We start from the raw sequence: 19101 nt of genomic DNA, 5'->3' as shown, positions 1-19101 counted from the left end.
AATTGCCTTTTGTGCCAATTAGAGATCATTTCAGGCCAACGATCCAGGCTCACTATTCTGGAATCGCTAGAGGGACAATAAATGCCAACAACTTCGAGTTGAAGCCGGCCTTAATCAACATGGTTCAGCAGAACCAATTCAATGGAACTGCCACAGCTGATCCTCATTTACACTTGCGCACTTTTCTAGAGATTACTGATACTGTTAAAATAAATGGTGTTTCTGAGGATACAATACGCTTATGTTTGTTTCCTTTCTCTCTTAGGGACAAAGAACGGAGTTGGCTGCAGTCATTGCCACTAGGACGCATAACAACTTGGGAGGGCATGGCTGTGAAATTCTTAGAGAAATTCTTTCCACCATCCAAGGAAACCCAACTAAAGATTGAGATCAGTACCTTTCAACAGCATGATTCAGAACAACTATACGAGGCATGGGAAAGGTACAAAGATTTGTTAAGGCGTTGTCCTAATCATAATTTTGCAGATTGGGAAGAAATAGAGTTTTTCTTCAATGGATTGAATACGCCTACAAGAATGTCAGTGGACTCTGCTGCTAGAGGTACCATATTTGCCAAGGATCCCATTCAGGCTTATGATATGCTGGAACAGATGACTATCAATAGTTATCAATGACCATCTAAACATATGGGAGTTAAGAAAGGAGTGTACAGTGTGGATCCTCTTACATCCATTACTGCACAGCTATCTGCGTTGAGTACACAAGTGGCTTCTCTGAACAAGGTGAATATCGCAGAACCTGCAGGTGTGTCGGTTGTCATAGATGAATCTCATCCACCTGAGGAAGCTCAATATATCAATCCAAGAGGCTATGGAAACTATCGAGGTAACCCTCCTCCTAATACTTATCATCCTGGTTTACGTAACCATGAAAACTTTTCTTATGCCAACAACAAGAATGTGTTGAAAGCCCCTCCGGGATTCAATACAAATCAAGGGGAAGGTAAAGCATCGTTGGAGGATGTGGTGTCTACATTTGTTACTGAATCTAACAAGCGGATGTCGAGAACTGAAACTCGAATGGATAGCATGGAGACACACATGTGTAGTTTGGGAGCTATGATGAAATCCATGGAGACACAGATTGGACAGCTTGCAAATGCTTTGAAGGATCAAAACAGAGGACAGTTTCCCAGCAATACTGAAGTAAATCCAAAGGAGCAGTGCAAAGCAGTTGAGTTGAGAAGTGGGAAGAAGTTAGAAGAGAAAGAGCAGAGAAAAGCCAAAGAAAGTGAAGAACCAGTGACTGAAGAAATTGTGGTTGAAGAGCCCAAGAAGGAAGCTGAATCTAAACCGATGTACAAGCCACAACTTCCTTATCCACAGCGGTTTAAGAAGAAGGCACTTGATGAGCAATTTTCCAAGTTTCTAGATATCTTCAAGAAGATACACATCAATATTCCATTTGCAGATGCCTTGGAACAAATGCCTAATTATGCAAAATTCATCAAAGATGTAATGTCTAAGAAGAGGAGATTGCAGGACAATGAAGTGGTGAATTTGACAGAAGAATGTAGCGCAATCCTGCAGAAAAAATTGCCACAAAAGTTGAAGGATCCAGGGAGTTTTACTATCCCTTGTTTTATTGGTGGGTTTAAGGTAAATAGAGCTTTATGTGATTTAGGAGCCAGTATAAATTTAATGCCTTTTTCTGTTTACAGGACTTTGAAGCTTGGAGAAGTCAGGGCGACCACCATCACATTACAGCTGGCGGATCGGAGTATCACATACCCATGGGGTATTGTGGAGGATGTTTTGGTAAAGGTCGATAAGTTCATATTTCCAGCAGATTTCGTGATTTTGGACATGGATGAAGATGAAGAAACTCCCTTAATTTTTGGGAGACCTTTTCTAGCTACTGCACGCGCATTGATCGATGTACACAAGGGAGAACTCACACTTCGAGTTGGTGGTGAAGCGGTGATTTTTAATATTTATCACACCATGAGGGGCCCAAATGAGGTAAGTACATGTAAGAGCGTTGAAATTATTGGTTCTCATAACTCTTTTTCATGTGTAGAAAGTACAGATCCGCTCGAACGATGTTTGGTGGCGGACGAGATGGTTGAGAAGGAAAAGGATTGGGAGTTACATGAACAAAAAGTATTCCTAGACAGTGCTCCGAAAGAAAAAATGGTGAGTTCTAAGGAATCTGAAATTTTGGAAAATAGTGCACCAGAGGTATCCCCTGAAACTCATGACCTGAAAGCATTGCCTGCGCACTTATGTTATGAATTTCTTGGTGAAAATTCTACTTGTCCTGTTATTATATCTGCGCATTTGTCTGCTGTAGAAAAAGATAAGCTGTTGAGAGTTCTGAGAAATTTTAAAACCGCTCTAGGATGGTCAATTTCTGACATTAAGGGTATTAGTCCAACAATTTGCATGCATAAAATTTTGATGGAAGAGTCGTATACTCCTTATGTTGATCATCAGATAAGGTTGAATCCCGCCATGAAAGAGGTAGTTAAGAAAGAAGTGTTAAAGCTGTTGAATGCGGGAGTGATTTATGCTATTTCTGACAGTAGTTGGGTATCTCCTGTTCAAGTGGTGCCTAAGAAGGGTGGGATTACTGTGGTTAAGAACGAGAATAATGAGTTAATCTCCACACGTACAGTAACTGGCTGGCGAGTTTGTATAGATTATAGGAAGTTGAATAAAGCTACTCGTAAAGATCTTTTTCCACTTTCTTTTATTGATCAAATGCTTGATAGACTTGCTGGTTATTGCTATTACTGTTTCTTAGATGGTTATTCAGGCTATAATCAAATTGCTATAGCACCGGAAGATCAGGAGAAGACTACCTTTACGTGTCCCTATGGCACGTTTGCTTTCAGGAGGATGCCGTTTGGACTGTGTAATGCACCTGCAACTTTTCAGAGGTGTATGATGGTGATTTTTGCAGATATGGTGGAGGACGTGATGGAAGTGTTTATGGATGACTTTTCAGTATTTGGCTCCTCTTTTGATCATTGCTTGCATAATCTGTCTCTTATTTTGCAGAGGTTCCAAGAAAAGAATTTAGTTTTTAACTGGGAAAAATGTCACTTCATGGTTCAAGAGGGCATTGTCCTTGGACATAAAGTGTCATCCAATGGATTAGAGGTGGATCGAGCCAAAGTGGTTGCAATAGAGAAGCTTCCACCTCCGAAGAATATCAAGGGCATCAGAAGTTTTTTAGGCCATGCAGGGTTTTATCGGCGTTTCATCAAGGATTTTTCTAAAATCACAAAACCTCTGTGTAATTTACTTGAAAAAGATTCTACATTCATTTTTGATGATGATTTTTTGGAGGCATTTGAAAAGATCAAGACGGCATTGACCACAGCACCCATCATGATTGTGCTAGAGTGGAAGGAGCCCTTTGAGCTTATGTGCGATGCTAGTGACTATGCAGTGGGCGCGGTATTAGGCCAAAGGAGAGATAAGATTTTCAGAGCTATATATTATGCCAGTCGCACCATGGACGCCGCACAGCAAAACTACACTACCACCGAAAAAGAGATGCTTGCAGTAGTCTTTGCTTTTGATAAATTTCGTCCATATTTAATTGGTACTAAAGTAGTTGTTTTTACTGACCATGCAGAAATTCGCTACTTGTTTGCCAAAAAGGATGCCAAGACACGCTTGATAAGGTGGATTCTACTTTTACAAGAGTTTGATTTTGAGATCAAGGACAAGAAGGGTAGTGAAAATCAAGTTGCTGATCACTTGTCAAGATTGGAGCTAGAAGACGTGAAAGAGGAGGAGAGCATAAAGGAATTGTTTTCGGATGAACAAATCTTTGAGGTAAGTTCCTTTATTCCATGGTTTGCTGATATTGCAAATTTCTTGTCTTGTGGTGCTATGCCTCCAGAGTTGAATAGACATCAAAAGAAGAAGTTTTTCCATGACATTAAGTTCTACTGGTGGGATGATCCCTATGTTTTCAAACGTTGTGCCGATCAAGTGATTCGGAGATGTGTTGCGGGACAAGAGGCAAATGAAATCTTGGAACAATGCCATTCCTCCCCCTATGGAGGACATTTTGGACCCACCCGCACTGCTGCTAAGGTATTACAATCTGGTTTTTATTGGCCTACGTTGTTTAAAGATAGTTATACCTTGGTGAAATCATGTGATAAGTGTCAAAGAACGGGAAATATTTCAAGAAGGCATGAATTACCTCTCACAAATATTTTAGAAGTAGAATTATTTGATGTGTGGGGTATTGATTTTATGGGTCCCTTTCCCCCTTCTTTTGGGTACACTTATATTTTGTTAGCAGTTGATTACGTTTCGAAATGGGTGGAAGCCATTGCCACCTCGACTAATGACGCTCAAGTTGTAGTTAAATTTTTGCAAAAGAATATCTTCACGCGGTTTGGAACTCCACGAGCAATAATCAGTGATGAAGGTACGCATTTCTGCAATAAGATTTTTAATACCTTGCTCACGAAGTATGGTGTCAGGCATAAGGTAGCGTGCGCATACCATCCTCAAACCAATGGCCAGGCGGAGATCTCTAACAGGGAAATCAAGCAAATCTTGGAGAAAACGGTTAAGAAAAATCGGAATGATTGGGCAATCAAGCTAGATGACGCCATTTGGGCCTACCGCACTGCATTCAAAACACCCATTGGGATGTCTCCCTACAGGCTGGTTTTTGGTAAGGCATGTCATTTACCGTTGGAGTTGGAGACAAGGTGTTTTGGGCTATCAAGAAGCTAAACATGGATCTCGAAGCATCCGGAGAGTTGCGGAAACTACAGTTGAATGAATTGGATGAATTTCGGAGTGAAGCATATGAGAATGCCAAGATCTACAAAGAGAAAACAAAGAAGTGGCATGATAAAGTTATTGTGCATAGGGAATTCGAAAAGGGTCAGAGAGTTTTGCTATTTAACTCTCGGTTGAAATTATTTCCAGGGAAGTTGAAATCGCGATGGTCAGGGCCGTTTCTCGTTGAGACTGTTTATCCACATGGTGCCATTGAATTGCGATGTAAAGATGGAAGAGTTTTCAAGGTCAATGGGCAGAGAGTCAAGCACTACTTTGGCAATGAAGTACCACCCGCATCCAGCGCATTGCTTAATGATCCCAACTAAAGATTGGTGCACGTCGGGCTGATGACTTTAAAACAAGCGCTTTTTGGGAGGCAACCCAATTTTTTTTTTAGTTTTTGTCATTGCTTTCTCGTTTTAATTTTTGTTCTTTAGTTTTTACTGTTAATTTTGTTGTTTTGGAATTAATTTGTTTTTTTTCTTTGATTTTTCAGTATTTTGGATGCCAATCTTGAGGTGAAGGCGCGCCCGCCCCGTCTTCAGCGCGCCCGCGCCTCTCCTGCAATGATTTTATGATTTTTTTTTTCAAGCTCAAGGCGCGCCCACCCGGTCTTCAACGCGCCCGCGCCGTCCCTATACCATATTTTTGAAAAAAAATTTCGAGACGTAGGTGCGCCCGCCCCGCCCCTGCTATTTCACGAAACGAGATGAGAGTGCGCCCGCCCTTACCTCTCGCGCGCCCGCCCCATCACCGATCTCTTCTATTTAACCTACTATTTTCTTTCCTTTCTCCCAAATATTTTCCCTAATTTCTTGTCCACTTTCCTCCTCACGAATTCTTCCCCTATTTTCTTGTTATAATCGGCTAGTGTATCTCGTCATCTCCAAATCCCCCACAATCTAATTTCTTTCATCCTCTCTTTGACGCGGGACGGTCATACCACTTTTATTCGGGGCACGCCTATTTTAATTTTTGGAGGATTGTAGATTGGGGAAACTTTTGATTATCTACTCTTCTCGGACTCATATGGAGTAAGTCATTCTTTTGGTACTTCTACAATTGTTTTGGGTGGTGAGTATTTCGCTAATTCTACTCGTGCGATTCGTGGGTCTTGAACTATTAATTGATTAATCGATTTTTGAAGTGTGAATTCTATTGGATTGTTGCGGAAGCGGTTGTTGTTGTGTGTGGATTGTGGATTATATTTAAGTTTGGGGAGGTAGTGATTGTGGTAAATTGGTTATTTGTGCGTGACGTGTGGTGCCTACTACGTGTTTGATTCATGGCACCAAAGAAGAAACAAAAATCTGTTGCATCCTCTTCTCATGCTAATCCGGAGCATGAGCCGCAGCGTTTCTGGAATGAGAGTGCCGAACAGCATTATCAAAATTGTCTAGGCAAAACGATACTACCGGAGCGTGGGTTTGACACGACATTGGGATTTGGGAACGAAGAGTTTTTGCATACAATTGGTAGGGCTGTGAATGGGCGTCAATGGTTAAATTTTGTTAAGCCACCTCAGGATGCAGTCGTCCCAGTCGTTCGTGAATTTTATGCGAACTTGAAAGTAAAGCACATGCAGTTGAAAGTGCTTGTCCGAGGCCAGCTGGTGCCTTTTGATGCTCACACTATTAACACCTTGTACAACCTTCCACCAGTATTTCACGATGAGTATGCGGAGTACCGAGCGAATGAAGTGGACTACGCGACGATTCTGAGCCGTATTTGTGTTCCGGGTGCGGAATGGCGCATGGGCCGTGATCATCAGCCTTCTAAGTTGAAGAAGACCGAGCTAATTTCTGATGCTAAGCTATGGTACAACTTTGTGTGTGCTCGTCTTAAACCGACTGACCACGAGCATGAGGTGACACGAGAACAAGCGATTCTTGTTTATTGTATTTTGGAGGGCAAAGCAATCGACTTGGGACAGATTTGTCAAGCAACTATTCAGGGTGTGGCGGCAGGTAAGACGACTGGCGGGTTTGCTTTGCCCGCACTTATCACTGATCTTTGTGAAGCGGCTGGAGTTGAGTGGGGCCAAAATGAAGAATTGTTGAAAGCTACTGCTCCTATTGCTTGTCATACTCCTTTTCGCATGATACCGGCTTTTGTGCACCGAACTCGCGCTGAGAGGCGAGATTTTAATGAGCGAGCAGCTGCACGAAGCGGCCCTGCACCCCGACCTCAAGCACCCCCTGTTGCGCCCGATCGTGTTGCTATTCTGGAGGATGAATTGAGAGCACACCGTCAAGAGTTTCGGACATTTCAGCAGACTACTGGTGTCTTTATGGACTACATGATGGATTTTACAGATGCTTTGAGAATCAGTTTCCACAGGCTGCTAGTTCGGCTCATCCATTTCCTCTGTATCCACAGTGGCCGCCCACTTTTGGCCCTTCTGATCCATCCCATGATGATGCTGCTGATGATGGCAACGACCACTGACGGTCGTCGTTTGTGGTACATGTCCTTTATGCTTTCTTGTTTTAATTCCTTGAGGACAACGAATGTACTAAGTTTGGGGGAGTTGTGTCAATTCTGACTTTTATTGTTTTTTTTATTTAGTTGCTTTTGGTTTTGTTTTGTTTTTTTTTTTATTTTAGTTGTTTGGTTCTTAGGAGTTGTGTTGTGTTGGTGTGTGGCTGCATTTGAAAATTTTTTGAGAAATTTATGTAGTTGTGTTGATATGGATTGATGACCAATGATGTTAATTTTTGTTTTGTAACTGAAGTCCATGACTACCTGCCTAGCTGACAAAATTTTGAAATAAATGGAACCAAGTGAACAATTGAACTCCTATATATTCTGTGATTTTGCTTGAATCTAAATCTTGAGACAGACAAACATAAAAAGGATTGAGGCATTGTTTGGATGTTTTTTGGGCCTTGAATTTGATTGAATCAGTGTATCCTTAGTTGCCCATTTGAGCTTACACGCATATTTGTACTTAGAGGTACGATAATTCTGAAACTACTTGTGAAAATCATCGTTTACTGCTGATGATTATCCCTTTCTGCACTGATTGAGATTTGTATGATTTAATTGTGGATTGAGACTTGTCTAGAACTAGTTCGGACACCCCTTGAGGCAAAATACGGGCAAAACTGTGATTAGGAATGATTTAGGCGATTTTTCTGAATTCGTTTGAGCCTTTCAAGCTACCTATTATATATGTTATCCCTAGTACCTTGTTTGAGTTTTATTGAAAATCTAATGACATGCATGTAAACGTGTGATTAAACCCCCATTCGTCATTATTTCAAGGTCCTACATTGACTACCTGAATAGCTTATACACTATTTCCTACCTTTAATGGAGTAATTTGAATGCTAAAATGTTATATGCTCCTAGCTTTATTTGTGAAAAATGGAATGGTGTGGTGGATGAATTGAAAAGATGAAAAGAGGTAGTAGAAAAAAAAATGTGTGGTTGGAAAAGTTGTAAAAGAGAGTTGAAAGAAGTTGTGAGAAAAAATTGAAAAATCAATGAAGTGAAATAAGTGTGAAATTGTGAATGAAAGGAGTAAAAATTAGAATTGAGTTTGAGCATAAATGTGAATTACTCCTTATTTGAATTCTTTTCCATCATTTGTAGCCATGAGCCAGGCCTTGCATTATAAGCTTATTAAGTCCTATTGACTGAGTCACAGTTGCCCAATATACTAGTGGAGAGGGGTTGCGAGAATTTAGCCTATGGAATGTTGATTGAAACTTAAATGATTATGAATTCTTGATCGAAACACGCACACACTACGTTCTTTGAATTAAACCAATTGAGTGTGGTTGTGATGATATATCCTTGAATTTGATCCTGTTTTACCATGAAAGTCCTCATGATTTGTGAATGTTTGAATTGAGTTAAGAGAAGAGTATTTTGAAACGTGAGTTGCAGAGTTTATGAGTTTATGAGGTTGAATTACTTTTCTGGACATCTTACTTTTCAAGTGTTAGTAGGGCAGAGATGATTGGATTTAAATTGTTTTGAAATTCCATACTGAGGTCATTAATCCATAGTCATTCTTGATGGTTATTGTTCTTGCAATTGAGTGGAGTTTGAGTTAGTTTTGCTCGAAATGAACAAAAGTTCAAGTTTGGGGGAATTTGATAAGTGCATTTTGTGCACTTAATTTGTATATGGTTTTACTTGACTTTTGGAATTTATTGGTAGATATTGCGTGAAATTGTTGTTGTTTTTGTGTTTGTAGGAAGTTATGGATTTTGATGTGTTCAAGTGGAAATAAGCTTACAAGATGGAAGTTTACAAAGAAATTCAAGAGTTGGAAAAGTGAAGAAAAAAGGTTGAGTTCGAGCTAGAGGCGCGCCCGCCCTATCCTTAGGCGCGCCCGTGCTGTTAATGAAGAGTTCGAGATAAAGAGTCGAGCTGGGAGCGCGCCCGCGCTGACACTAGGCGCGCCCGCGCCGTTGAGGAATTTTTAAAAGCATGTTTTGCGAGTTGAGAGGGCGCCCGCCCTGTTTCCGGTGCGCCCGCGCCGTCGTCTGTTTGGAATGTTAGAGTCCGATTATTTATGGAAACTTGGGGGATATCTTTGGTATTTTTTTGGACAATTGTTAGGTCAGATTTAAGAGATTTTTCGGAGTCATATGAAGGATCTATCAGCCAACAATACACACAATATTCGAAAGAGCACTTCTGTGAGTTTTTTGGAGTTGAAGAACTGAAGATTGTTTGGAACGAAGACGAAGACTTTTCGACCGGACATGGAAGAAAGACTACGGCTTTGTTTCTTCTTTTTATTTTCTTTTGATTGCTGAATTATGTTTGAGATATTAAACATTATTTGGTTTTTATTGAATTCAAGCATGAACTAAACTTTTCTGGTCTAGAGGTTGACGTAGCTTGGTTGAGACATATTCATGAATCTTTGATTTTAATAAATTGAATTTCTATAGATTAATTGTGTTTCTAGAATTGAATGTCTTCTTAATTTATTGGCCATAAATTGAGTTGTTATATTTACTTAGAATCATTGCTCGGGAGAGGGGATTTTGAGTAGGATCAATAGGAACTACACTGTTAATTGTTTATATAGCTCGGGAGAGTATATAGCTTTAATAGAACCTTTAAGGAACATCATTTTACACATATCACTACATCTAGATTTTTAATAGGGATATTGAAATCGAATTGTAAGTTGATACACTCTATTTGTTGCTCGGGAGAGGGAAATAGAATAATCTAAGTGTTTTTGGTTATTAATCAAAGGAAATTCATAAAATAGATTAATTAGGATTGAATATTGTCGAGACCAAGTGAAATCAAAACCTCTGGACTATTTTTCTCTGATTGATAATTCCTCAAAATTTGTGTGTGTGTGAGCTGCATAATTTCTATTTATTTATTTTATTTATTCTGCAAAACTCTTGAAGTTTGATTTTCTAGATAAAATTAAGACTATTTTAATTACAAGTATTGAATTTTTTCATTTTACTCCCTGTGGGATCGACACTCTCTCTTTCACTATACTAAAACTTGACACTCGTACGCTTGCGAGGAAATTTCACAACAGTAACTCTAGTGTGAACCAGCCTCCGAGACAGCAGGCACGAGTCTTTGCTTTGACAGAGGATCAGGCTCAGGCAGCACCTGATGATGTTATAGCAGGTAACTGTTCGATTTTCGGTTATTCTGCTCATGTTTTGATAGATACAGGTGCTTCCCATTCCTTTATCTCTGAGAAATTTGTGTTATTGCATGTCTTTCCTACTGAGTTGTTGCCTACTTTAGTAGCTGTTACTTCAATGTTGGGTGGAGGAATTGTTTCTGTTAGACTAGTCAGGAACTGTGAACTTTGTTTTGAGGGGAATTTGTTAGAATTCGACTGTATTGTGCTTGGACTATCAGATTTTGATTGTATTGTCGGTATAGATGCTTTGACCAAGTACAGGGCAACAGTTAATTATTTTCTGAAGGTTGTCAGGTTCAGACCTGAAATGGCAGACGTGTGAAAATTCTTTGGCAAGGGTTCTCGATCTAGAATTCCTTTGATTTCAGTGTTATCTATGACTCGTTTGTTACAGAGAGGTGCAGAAGGATTTTTTGTTTATGAGGTTGATGTACTGAAATCTAGCCCAGCTTTGGTTGACTTACCAGTGGTTAGAGATTTTGCTAATGTGTTTCCGGAAGATGTTCCTGGATTGCCACCCATTCGAGAGATCGAATTCAGCATCGATTTGGTGTCAGGTACTCAACCTATTTCTAAAGCTCCTTATCGTATGGCACCTATTGAACTGTGAGAGTTGAAGGAGCAACTTGAAGATTTGATTGCCAAGGGATACATCAGACCTAGTGTATCGCCTTGGGGTGCTCCTGTTCTATTTGTTCGGAAGAAAGATGGTTCTATGCCGTTTTGTATCGACTACCGTCAGTTGAATCAGGCTACAGTTAAGAACAGGTATCCTTTACCCCAAATAGATGACCTTTTTGATCAGCTGCAGGGTTCTTCTGTCTATTCGAAGATTGATATGAGGTCAGGATATCACCAGCTGAGAGTGCGAGAGGAAGATGTTCCTAAGACCGCATTCAGAACGAGGTATGGTCACTATGAGTTTATAGTCATGCCGTTTGGTTTGACTAATGCTCCAGCTGTTTTTATGGGTTTGATGAACCGTATCTTTCAGCGTTATTTAGATGAGTTTGTCATTATCTTTATCGATGATATTCTTATCTACTCGAAGAACCGTACTGACCATGAAGAGCACTTGAGGACCGTACTACAGATTTTGCGAGTTGAGCAGTTGTTTGCCAAGTTGTATAAGTGTGAATTCTGGTTGGATCGAGTTTTCTTTCTCGGTCATATCATTTCTGGAGATGGGATTTCTGTCGATCCCAGCAAGATTGAAGCGGTTATGAATTGGCCTAGACCGACATCAGTACCTGAGATCCGAAGCTTCATGGGTTTAGCTGGTTATCGCCGATTCATCGAGGGTTTCTCGTCTATTGCCAAGCCTATTACCCAGCTGACTCAGAAGAATGCGCCTTTTTTCTGGACTGCGGATTGTGAGGCTAGCTTTGTTGATCTGAAGAGGAGACTGACCAGTGCTCCGATTCTTTCTATTCCGAAGGGTACTGGAGGTTTCACAGTCTATTGTGATGCTTCTAATCGAGGCATGGGTTGTGTTCTTATGCAGCATAAGCACGTGGTGGCGTATGCATCGAGGCAGCTGAAACAGCACGAGACTCGTTATCCGGTTCATGATCTTGAACTAGCTGCGATCGTCTTTGCTCTGAAGATCTGGCGTCACTATCTGTATGGTGAGTCTTTCGAGATCTTTTCTGACCATAAGAGCCTTAAGTACTTATTTTCACAGGTAGAGCTGAATATGAGACAGAGAAGATGGTTAGACCTGTTAAAGGATTTCGACTGTGAAATCAAGTATTATCTGGGAAAGTCGAATGCAGTTGCAGATGCCTTGAGCTGAAAGCTATGTTCTTTATCTCTTTCTACTATTGGTGTTTCTTTGTTGATCGATGATTGTTGCACTTCTGGTTTAGAGTTTGAAACAGATAGGGAGACTATCAGAGTGTTTGCTATTCAAGCCGAACCGGAGTTGTTTGTTGCAATCAGAGAAGCACAGAAGTCTGAGCCGAGCATTCAGGTTTCAGTAGAGAAAGTCAGATCTGGGCATCAGTCTGAATTCTAGGTTAGAGATGATGTTTTGTTTGTGAATAACCGTATTGTTGTGCCTGATATTTCGGAGTTAAGGCAGCGTATTCTTCGAGAGGCTCATTGCAGTCGGTTTAGTATTCATCCTGGAGGTCGTAAGATATACAACGACCTGAAGAACCAGTTCTGGTGGAAGAGAATGAAGAGCGATGTGGCGAGGTTTGTAACTCGGTGTTTGAACTGTCAACAAGTTAAAGAAGAACGGAAGCGACCAGGAGGTCTGTTGCACAGTCTATCTGTTCCTGAATGGAAGTGGGATCACATTTCCATGGATTTCGTAACGAAGCTACCACGATCCGTTCGAGGATGCGATGCTATTTGGGTAGTGATCGACCGATTGACGATGTCTGCTTGTTTTATTCCGTACAAGATGACGTATCGTCACGACCAGATGGCTGAGTTGTATGTTAGCAATGTTATGAGATTGCATGGTGTGCCGAAGTAGATCGTTTCAGACAGAGATCCTAGATTCACTTCTCACTTTTGGCACAGTCTTCAGGGGGCACTTGTACTCGATTGCATCTGAGTACAACTTATCATCCTCAGACCGATGGACAGTCAGAGCGGACTATCCAGACGTTAGAGGATATGCTGTGAGCGGTAATGCTAGACTTTGGCACTAGTTGGCAGGATTCTTTGCCTCTTGTCGAGTTTTCTTACAACAACAGCTTCCAAGCGAGTATCGATATGGAGTCTTTTGAGGCTTTGTATGGTAGAAAGTGTCGATCTCCATTGTTTTGGGATGATTTGTTCGAGTCACCAGATTTGTGACCGGAGATGCTTAGAGATATGGCAGAGCAGGTTAAGATCATTCAGATCAGAATGAAGTCAGCTCAAGATAGACAAGCGAAGTATGCGAATGTCAGGCGTAGACCTCTGAGTTTTGATCAGGGAGACCGAGTCTTTTTGAAGATTTCTCCGTTCAGAGGCACTGTCAGATTCGGTAAGAGAGGGAAGTTATCTCCGAGATTCATCAGGCCGTACGAGATTCTCGAGAAGATAGGAGATCTTGCCTACAGACTTGCACTTCCTCCATATTTATCTGGTATTCAAGACGTTTTTCACGTCTTTATGCTGCGAAAGTATCAACCAGATATTTCTCATATCCTTCAGCCTGACGAAGCCGAGTTAGACGAGACTCTGAGCTATTTTGAACGACCGATTCAGATCCTTGATCGGAAAGAAAAGCAACTCAGAACCAAGTTGATTCCATTGGTGAAAGTGCAGTGGAGCCATCACGGAGTTGAGGAAGCTACTTGGGAGACAGAATCTGACATGAGACAGCGTTTTCCAGAGTTATTCGGATGACGTGAGTTCTTCTTACTGTCTTTATTATTATTCTATCTTACGAGTTGTGGTTCTTGTTGATTTCAAGGACGAAATCTCTTCTTAGTGGGGGAGAATTGTAACGCCCCGTTTTTATCTTAAATGAGTTTATTTGAGTTAATCGGAGATTACAGAGTTCACGAGCCGACTTGATTTTGATCAGGGTCCTTTTTGCAAAAATTGGATTTTTTAGGGACTAAAATGCAAATTGTGGATTTTATATATTATTGACTCTTAGAATTTGTTTGACAAAGTCTTCTCCTCCTTCCCCATGAGCGTCTCCTCCATTGAAGCCGATCCATTGAGCCTCCAAGCTTTCTGAATCCAGTCCGAGCTCGATCCGGCCGTTGGAATTTATTTCTGAAGGTAGATTATCGATCACTGCAGTGAGAGCTCTGTTATATTGTAATTTCTTCTACGATCGGATACATTCTAGTTTTTGGATGTTGTTAGAATCGTTCGAGATTCGAGTATGTTGTTCTAGACAGAGTTCTGATCGTTTATTATCTGTCGGTTTTGAATTAGAGCGACGTTCGGATTTGTTATGATTTTTGGAAGCCATTTTCGAAAATGTGGATTTTGAGATTGATGGGTTTGCTTTGTTATTGTTTTTTTGGGAATTGATATGAGGTTATATCAGTATTTAACTGCTGTCTGCGTTTCCGGTTTGTTCAGTTTATAGCCGTTATGCCATCGGTTTGAGTTTTGCATTTTCGAATCTTTTTTGTATTGATTGAAGCCTTGGCTTGTGAGTGATTGTGGTTGTTGATCAACTCTTGTATTCGTACAGATTCGTTGGAGTTTGTCGAGCCCTGTGTTAGCAGCATTGTTCGTCGAGAGTTGGACGAAGAACGGTAAAGAGATTTCCTTGAACCGTTGTTTGTTGTTTAGGTTGTATAGTTGATACAATCTTTTGTTGTAGCTTGTCCGGAGTTGGATCTACGACATTGAAAGGTAAAAGCAGTCATCGTAGCGGGATAGCATACTCGGTACAGTTGGTTCTCGACTTTCCCTTAAAATCACATATTGCATCGATACTGGTTCTAGTTTATGGAACCTGTATTTTGTTGATTATTTGAATGAATTATATGGCTAAGTTCCTTTTGTTCCCATATGCATTCATATTGAGCCAGCACTATAGTCGAGTGGCCTAGGACGTAGTCGTTGCGCCTAGTGCTAGCATACTCATTATAGTTGCTCAAAGTCTAGAGGAGTGGGATACGTGGCACCACCTCGATTGGGAGAGTCGGTGAGTCGTCACGTGATCTCATCCTCGGGATCCCAAAAGCACAGCAGCAATCCTTTGTTTATCAGATTTGATATCCCGGTTTAAAGACATGCATTTTATTACGTTGTTATTGATTGTGTTGTTGTCTTGAAAGCATGTTTATTGTTGTATTACTTGATATGTTGCTTTTACTGGGATTATCATTCTCACTGGTTATCTGGCTGTTGCTTTGTTTTGTATGTGTACTTGGCAACAGGAAGGGCAGGATCAAGTCAGCATAGACCTGGTTAGCGTCCAGAGCAAGAGATAGAAGTGAGACTTGTTTAGAAGTCGAATCAGCATGTCAACCTAGTTATGTTTTGCGAACATGTTTAGTAATTCGAACTTCTCGTAATTGTTTTGTAAGCAAGAATCGATGTAGGTACTACCGTATTGAATGTTTCTCTTCCCTAAACCTTACTTGTATTGTTATTGGCATGTCAAATAATCTTAATGCAAGTGTTTAGGTTTTGATTGAGTTTATTTCAGTGCCTTAACTTTTCTGGGCGAGGGGACGGCGCGGGCGCGCGGCCTCTTTGCGAGGTATGGGCGCGGGCGCTCTTACTTAGAGCACGGGCGCGCTAGTTTTTGCGCAGCATCAGCGCAGGCGCGCTGCCTTAGGTGCGGGCGCGCTGATGTCAGCGCAGGTGCGCGAGCCTCCTTTAAAAAAAAAAATTATTGGTTTCTTGTTTACATATCGCTTGTTGTCTGATATTAGTTGATTAGAAATGAGGTCTCACATATTTACTCCCTCAAAACTTCCATTGGATCTCATCTAGGTGAAATTATGGCCCATTTGACCTGAAGTGACGCAAAAAAGGGGAAAGAAGTGAGAAGAGCAGAAGAAGTTGAAAAATGGAAAGAAGATGTGGAAAGACGTGGGGTAGAAGAATCTCATAGGAAACGAGAAGCTGACGAGAAAAGAAGGACATGAAGCAGTTAATGAGGTGCTAGCTTGTTTAAAATTTATGTCGTAGGTGTAATAGACATTTTGTTCTTTTCTTTTCTCGATTTGTTAACCAATGCAATTCATTTCCTTAATGAAATAATTCTTGCCGCTATCTCATTTAATCAACTTGGGGTATAGGTTTTGTCATCACCAAAAGAGAGAAAATTGTTGAACCTAGGTCCTGTTGATAACAATATATCATTGTTGTAGAGACCATCGCCTTTATTATAAGTGTAAAAATGGTCTAGGACCATCGGGTTGGCCCGCCCCGCCTTGTCATACAAAATTGGTGGTTTAGGTTGGCAATTTCCCAACATGTCTAAAAGATAGGCCAGCCCGCCCCGCCTCGCCTAACGGTGGGTTGTAGTGGGTTGTGGTTTGGCCCACAAAAACCCGTCAATTTATACGTGAGCCCGCAGGGTTGGCCCGCCCTGCCACCTAAAAAAGGTGGGTTGGGTTGATGTTTTCCCAACCTGCCTAAAAGGTGGGTCGGCCCAGCCCGCCCTGCTCCTCCTAATGCTGGGTTGCAACAAGATGTGGGCCGGTCCATCCCGCTGGTCCGTTTTGACACCTCTTGTATAACAGCTATCAACCACTTGCATTCAAAGATAAGACATCAGCCACTCATGCTTATTGTCTCGACTGGACAAGAACATGTCTTTTATGTCAACTAGTTGCATGCTCAAGTTTCATATCTACCGGTCTCTAAATCATCCTATTGCGGCTCACATGATTTGCAACAAACGGATATTGCAAGTACTATTATTCAAATTACAGAAGTCATTGCCTCTGAAAAATGTGGAAAATGTCACAATCAAGAATTTATAAACAGAAGAGAAGATTGGAATCCTCAACAGTTAAAGGACGACCGTATTAAATGAACAATAAAGATGTTGGAAATCATGGTACTATAAATACTTGAAGATTGCTCAAAGAATGGAGGGAGAACGAAGCTTACTATCTGAAAAACTTTGGCAATCTCTTTGAGCACTTTTACTTGATGATATTCATCATGGTCATATGACTCATAACAACCCTTTCTTATATAAAAAAAGTATTTGATCGTCTAAGGATATTTCAGGGTTACTCAAATCCAACAACTGATTGACGAACACAAACATGTTCAAGGGATTTGAGAATTTGAGTTTGAAGAACTCAGTCAGAATCACAGGGTCGAAAGAAATTTGATAAGAACTTAGATTCATATCTTTGAGAAACTAAGAGTTCTGTAATAGGCAGTATCTGCTTGAATAATTTTCATACATGTTTTTCTCTTCATTAAACAATAATTAATTGATATATTTTTATTTTCTAGTTGTTTAATTGTTTATTCAGCTTATATTAAATGGAGTAATATGCATAATACTTTAATTGCAAGCATGTAGTATTGCTCTAACTAATTTTTTGATAATTTTTCCATGTAATTGAGGGGACAAATATATTGATTACAAATATTTAGGGACAAATAAAATTTGAGGAAATATCTTGTATCTTGTGAAATGGTTTGACTTATTTATATCTATGAGACATGTTGATATGATCTAAACTTGCACTAAAAAGTAATACTTTTGAAATAAAAGTATAATTTTCAATTTCTTTTTGGGTCAATCCATCTCGTAAATTGGTCGGTGAGACGGTCTAATGGAAACTATTATGAAAATATTTTCTTGTTAAAAATCTTCAATAATGTTGGTAGCGCTAAGTCGTGTCATGCCCAAATTACTCAACTCAATCAGATAACCAAAATATGTAGTAGTGTGAGTAGGGATCGTTCCCACGAGGAAAGAGAAATTTATGTGTTCTAAAAACAAAGTAAAAAAGAGTTTTGAGTTTGAACTTAACTACTAAAAATTTAAGCAATTTAAAATTCAAGTTATCACAAACATGCAATATTAAAATTATACTGAAGAAATCAATAAGAAACAAGCCTCAACTACACCCTTGATATCATTCATTCGATCATCGATTATCTAAAAATAATTAATTCTTTTGAATATTCACAATTGGAAATTAAATTCCTGTTTCACCTTAATCCTTGTTAACTAGAAACAAGCGTTCTAAATTAACCCTTAACAATGAACCAACCCAATACAAGCGATTAGATTTAAATTCAAGGCATCATGAAAACTAGTAAAACTGACGAATCTAAACAACACATACACAAGCGAATGTATTTAGCCTAGTCAATCGTTATTCCGTCAATTCATAAACTCACAAGAGGACGATTATTAATTGTAGTTGCTTCACAAATTAGATAACTCAAACAATTACGGATTTGAATTCTAATTTAGCTATAGTTTGTAGAGTGAAATCCTAGGGTGATCAGTCCGAAAATCTCACATACAAGCATGAAATAAATCATAATAACTTTTGATACTCATTAATAATTAAACATTGAAAATTCGAATCTCACAAATTGAATAACATCAAGGGCTTGTCTTCCTCAACCAAGTATTAAAACTTAGTCACAAATATTTATGAATTCTACAGAAAAATTCATGAAATAAAATTAAATCTATGAATAGAAGAAGAAAACTGGGAATAAAACCAAGCCTCCAAATTGATCTCCTCTCATCCTATGCGTCTAGAATTATAATAAGATCAATACAAATCCGAATATTTAAGCCTATTAATAGACTAGGAACATTAAAAATCGAGTTTCCTAATTTAAAAACTCTTTCCCGAATTTGCACGTCGCGCTCGATTGGTTGAACTGGAAGGATCGAGCGCAACCAAAGTTATAAACCTATTGCCTTTGATTTCTCATAGGAGCGCTCGATCGGGCGAGTTGGAAGGATCGAGCGCGCCCAGTTATGCAATCCTATTGACTTGTAAAACTCTTCCTTCCGCTTGATCTGCTGAACTGGACCGCTCGATCGCAGCAACTCAATTCCAAATTCTTCTTCAAAACATGGTATTTTCTACACATAAAACCAGAGGTATGTTATGTAGACATGAAAAATAAAATAAGAACAAAATGCTAAATTAAAACAAATAAATGCATGCAAAACAACAACATGATATTAAAATAAGCAACACAAACATGACTATCAAATACCCCCACACTTAATTCTTTCTCATCCTTGAGTAA

At 39.8% G+C, this 19101-nt stretch overlaps 1 non-coding gene across 1 annotated transcript; it reads right to left on the bottom strand.

The window, feature by feature from the left end:
- Positions 1-374: 374 nt before the first annotated feature.
- On the bottom strand, positions 375-481 carry LOC140876969 (small nucleolar RNA R71). Its single transcript, XR_012149191.1, has one exon. It is a non-coding gene; the product is annotated as a small nucleolar RNA R71 (small nucleolar RNA).
- Between the last annotated feature and the right edge of the window lie 18620 nt (positions 482-19101).

Source organism: Henckelia pumila, chromosome 1, assembly GCF_033568475.1.
Source record: "Henckelia pumila isolate YLH828 chromosome 1, ASM3356847v2, whole genome shotgun sequence".
Classification (NCBI taxonomy): Eukaryota; Viridiplantae; Streptophyta; class Magnoliopsida; order Lamiales; family Gesneriaceae; genus Henckelia; species Henckelia pumila.
The sequence above is the reverse complement of the archived record's forward strand: the minus strand, read 5'-3'. Positions and strand labels throughout refer to the sequence as shown.